The sequence below is a fragment of the Sapajus apella genome, unplaced genomic scaffold (genome assembly GCF_009761245.1).
Source record: "Sapajus apella isolate SASKATOON/1434 unplaced genomic scaffold, GSC_monkey_1.0 scaffold36, whole genome shotgun sequence".
Classification (NCBI taxonomy): domain Eukaryota; kingdom Metazoa; phylum Chordata; class Mammalia; order Primates; family Cebidae; genus Sapajus; species Sapajus apella.
Genome location: NW_022436976.1, coordinates 19,053,914 through 19,059,277, shown reverse-complemented (window position 1 = coordinate 19,059,277; position 5,364 = coordinate 19,053,914). Strand labels below are relative to the sequence as shown.

The 5,364-nt window shown below is 37.9% G+C and overlaps 1 protein-coding gene across 12 annotated transcripts in view; it reads left to right on the top strand.

Moving 5' to 3' along the window:
• MIER1 (MIER1 transcriptional regulator) overlaps nucleotides 1-5,364 on the top strand; it is a 61,846-nt gene that overhangs the window by 9,629 nt on the left and 46,853 nt on the right. The window lies entirely within an intron of this gene.

The following is a 5,364-nucleotide window of genomic DNA, read 5'->3' as shown; positions in this document are numbered from 1 at the left end:
CCCTTCCCTTCCCTTCCCTTCCCTTCCCTTCCCTTCCCTTCCCTTCCTTCCTTCCTTCCTTCCTTCCTTCCTTCTTTCTTTCTTTCTTTCTTTCTTTCTCTCTCTCCTTCTTTCTTTCTTTTTCTTTCTTTCTCTTTTTCTTTCTCTCTCTCTCTCTGTCTTTCTTTCTTTCTTTCTTTCTCTTTCTTTCTTTTCTTTCTTTCCTCTTTCGACAGGGTCTCTCTCTGTTGCCTAGGCTGGAGTACACTGACACAAATCATAGCTCACTCCAACCTCAAACTCCTGGGCTCAGGTGCTCCTTCCCACACAGCTTCTCAAGTAGCTGGGACTGTAGGAACATGTTACCCATGCCTGGCTCATTTTTTATTTTTTGTGGAGACAGGGTTTCCTACGTTGACCATACTGGTGTCGAACTTCTGGCCTTAAGTGATCCTCTTGCCATGTGCTGGGATGACAGGCATGTGCCACTGTTCCCAGTCTTTATTTTCTATGATATTATTTTATCTTCCAAATTACTACTACTATAGTAAATTGCTAATTTTAACTTCAGTACATTCTTAACCTTTTTATACCCCAGAATTCCTGAGAGTAACAACAAAGTTAAGTAACTTAATTTTGTTGGAGGAGAGGGATGGTGAGGCCTTGGCATAGTAACCATCTTTCATCCTGAAGTAGGACCCCTAACTTCTTTCAGGCTTCTGTCTCCATCTTCATTGCTATGAAAATCTCTGACTTAAAGTCTACATAACTAAGTAGTTGATGGCAACACTTAAAAGAAAGGGTGGTGGAATTGGTTTGAGGGGAAAAATTTGTTCAGACAGTAATACTCGTTGAAAATAAGCTTTTGATTGCCTGGAATAAAAAAATCTAGTAATTCCTGTTTTTGCGATTTGATGATTGTTAGGGTTTTTTTGTTGAAAATAATAGTAATGTAGTTATTTATTTCTTTACTCTTTCCCAAATTGTAGTTTTCTGTTGTATGGGACATTTCCCACCATGTTCTAGAAAAATATAGAAGAATTATTTCAGTAAATCTGAGGCATTGAATATTTGTTACAACTGTTAGCAATTTTATCAACTAAATCATATAAATATATGGGTGAGGGTCAACTTGCTATAAAAGTTACTAGAATTTGTTTTTAAATTATTTTAGCCCATTCATACTCTCTGTGTGTCTTTATGTCTCTCTAGTGTTGTTTTCTGTCTCAGCTAAGATAAATATGTGCCCCCTAAAACACTGAATTTTTCAAAATTACAGCTTAAAAATATAGTAGCAACTAGTAGATTTTATTAAAAATCAAAAAGTAATGGCCTGGCACAGTGGCTAATACCTGTAATCCCAGCATTTTGGGAAGGTGTGGTAGGCGGATCACGAGGTCAGTAGTTTGAGACCAGCCTGACCAACATGGTGAAACCTCATCTCTCCTAAAAATATAAAAATTAGCCAGGTGTGTTGGTGCACAGCTGTAATCCCAGCTACTGAGGAGGCTGAGGCAGGAGAATCTCTTGAACCTGGGAGACAAAGAGGTTGCAGTGAGCCAAGATCATGCCAGTGTGCTCTACTCTGGGCGATGGAGCGAGACTCTGTTTCCAAAAAATGAAAAAATAAAATGTAGAGGAAGAAAATGAAAATGTCTCATAATTCTACAATCTAATAAGTCCCCAGTGACTTTCATTTTAAGAAAGAATGCTTAGTACAGGAAAGTGGTTTGGAAAATTTCAACAGCACAGAAAGGTATTAAATGAAAAAACCTCTTTTCCTTGGCCCCATTCCCTAGAGGTAACTATTGTTAATAGATTCTTGTATGTCCTTTTGGGGAAAAAAATTTATGCATATTCCAGCCCAGTTTACACCCTGTTCTACACTTCTCTTTATACTCCTAACATTTCTTTTGGCATTTATTTCTGCATCAACACAAACAGATATCTCACTTTAAATGGATTCATAGTGTTCTGTTGTTTGGAAGAACTATATATGGAAGAACTATGTATCATTTCTAACTAGCTAAGTGACGGACTTTAAAGTTTTTCCAGCTGGACGCGGTGGCTCACGCCTGTAATGTCAGCACTTTGGGAGTCTGAGGTGGGCGGATCACAAGGTCAGGAGTTCGAGAGCAACATTTCCAACATGGTGAAACCCCGTCTTTTAAAAAAAAAAAAAAAAAAAAAAGTTTTTTTCAACTTTTTGCTATGAACAGCTTTGTGGTAGTGAATGTTATACATATAACTTGGTATCTTTTTTTTAAAATGTATCAGTAGAATAAGTTCATGTTGGCAAAATGACCTTCAGTGTGGTTGACATAACTCTTATTTCTACTGATAACGTTATGAGTGCATTTTAAATACATTTTAATACCTAATTTTAAATTATCTTTTCTAAAAGTATTTTTTTCTAAAAGTAGATATTGTTGTAAATAAGTACTTATTTGTTTTGTTTTCTTTTTGTTCTTCTGAGACAGAGTCTCACTCTGTCGCCCAGGCTGGAGTGCACTGGCACGATCTTGGCTCACTGCAATCTCTCCTTCCCAAGTTCAAGCAATTCTGCTTTAGCCACCGGAGTACCTAGGATTACAGGCATGTGCCACTCTGCCCAGTAATTTTTGTATTTTTAGTAGAGATAGAGTTTTGCCATATTAGCCAGGGTGGCCTCAAACCCCTGACCTAGGGTGAACTGCCCGCATTGGTGTCCCAAAGTGCTAGGATCACAGGCAGCAGTCACTGCGCTCAGCCTTTAGTTTTGTTTTTCCCTCTCCTTTCTCTTTTCTAGTTTACCATAGTAATTAATGGTAGATGTTGCGGGTTTTCTTGGAAGGTATTATTAAGATAACAGTTTCTAAAGACTGATAACAGTCTGACATGACAGATGACTGCTTGCAGTCACATTTTATACTTTGAACTGATGAAAACTGTTTCAAAAAGAAAAGAGAGTGAGGGTGAAAGAGGAGAGAGGTGAAGAGTGAAAAATTTTAGCAGTTATTTCTCTAGAAGGGAAAAAAGGAATGCTTTAGAAGATATTGAAGGAGGAATCAGGGTCTAGACTTCAGGCCCGCCTTCACCATCTGCCATGGAACCTTGATCCTAGTCAGTGTATCTATCTCCTTGGGCTTACTAATTTATAAAATGAGGTAGGTGGGGCAGGTATTATTCCCAGATTTTTTATTATGATGCGCCAGGCATGGTGGCTCATGCCTGTAATCCCAGCACTTTGGGAGGCCGAGACAGGGGACATACTGGAGGTCAGGAGTTTGAGACCAGTGTGGCTACCCTGTCTCTGCTAAAAATAGAAAAATCAGCCAGGTGTTGTGATGCATGCTTTAAATGCCAGCTACTCAGGAGGCTGGGGCAGGAGAATCCCTTGAATCTGGGAGGTGGAGGCTGCAGTGAGCCAATATCATGCCACTGCATTCCTGCCTGGGCGACACAGCAAGACTCCATCTCAAAAAAAAAGAAAGAAAAGAAAATGTGTAGCACTATATAAATGTAGGCTGGATGTGCTATTTTATTTCATACCCAAATAAAAATTGCCATTATTCCACATCCAAAACCTCCTATATTATACTAAACTCACTTGTTACTTTGAAAGATAATCATTTTTGATAATCAGCTGTACAAAGTAATGTTTACAGTATGAAATGTTTTCAAATGCCATTTTTCCAGAAACTCATCTTTGAATTAATAGGATATATTTAACTTTAAAGAATCTAATCTCAATCCTACCCCCAAACATATAGAACAGAATTTTATTTCAGAAGTAAAACACTAAAATAAGTATGGATACTAAATGTATCTGTAGGCAGACTGCTCCTAGTTCTTCTCCCCCTGTGCTAATCTAGATGTCTAGATGTACCTTTAAATCTGAGTCATTGAAACATTCTAGTATGTCTGACATAATCATTAATGTTATCTTTGAACACTGGTTATTCTACTCTATATCAGCTAGGCTACAAATGCTACTAGTCCTCAAGCATTTGGTATCTTAATCGTTGGAAAGTATTTGGGGCCTTTTTCAGAACTTTAACTATTTACCAAAGAGGCAACAATCAGTATTTACTGGCATTTAGTACTGGTGAGGCCTTTTACAAACTGAAATATATGGACACCATTTATAGTTCAAAATCTCTATTGTTACTATCTAACATCAGTAACATGTAACTTTTATTCTTCAGTAACTTGTTTTTAATTAGAAAGCCTTTTTTTACTGGAAAATTGTTAAATGGAATACTTATTCCAATGTTCATAAGTCTATTTTGTGTGCATAGTGAGCCTAGGTTTAGATGGAGATAGTCATTAGCATTGCTTGTAGCCTTACAGAGAAGGTTGTGCTTATAGTTGGGAAGTATAACTGCAAGAAACACAAGTGGATTAATATTTTAAAATATTTATTTACTATGTAGTAATTTGTGTGGTGGTTAAATCTGGTTTTGGACCAGAAACATGTAGCTCTGCCTGAAAGATGACAAGCAAGCTAGAAATGTGGTTACTTTACTCTTTTTTTTTTTTTTTTTGAGACGGAGTTTCGCTCTTGTTGCCCTGGCTGGAGTGCAATGGCGCGATCTCGGCTCACCACAACCTCCGCCTCCTGGGTTCAGGCAATTCTCCTGCCTCAGCCTCCTGAGTAGCTGGGATTACAGGCACGCGCCACCATGCCCAGCTAATTTTTTGTATTTTTAGTAGAGACGGGGTTTCACCATGTTGACCAGGATGGTCTCGATCTCTTGACCTCGTGATCCACCCGCCTCGGCCTCCCAAAGTGCTGGGATTACAGGCTTGAGCCACCACGCCTGGCCCGGTTACTTTACTCTTGCCATGTCACCCTACTCTCCAGCTTCCCATTAGAGGAACCAGATTTAAAAGTAGCACTGTATTTACTGTGTTCTGGCAGAGTAAAATAATGATAGTGGTGTATCATTGGAAATATGCAGTACTGGTTATTGTCAGTTTTTTTGCTAGAAAATGCTATAGGAAGAAATTATTCTCTTATAAGAATTTAACAGAAAAACATAGGACATTTGAAAAAGTGTGCCACAAAAGAACGTGAGTCACCATATGGAATCTAAAATCCCATACTTACTACAATTACATAATGTGGACAGTTTTAAAAACAGAAATTTAATACCTTATAGGAATTTGTCTTAGACACATTGTTTTTGAAAAATAGAAAATTTCCCTCTTTTCTGTTTTGTTGTTGTTCTTGCCTGTCTTCCCCATCACTTAGCAGAAAGAAAATACAACTCTCTCTCCTTTGCTAGTGCTTTTGGCCTCCCAGCATCTCTATTTTCTAATGGGTGTGAAATAGATACTTTTAAATGAATTGAAGTTTTAGCTCATGTTATTTGAAGCAGCTTTTGAGTTTTTAGTATTTGT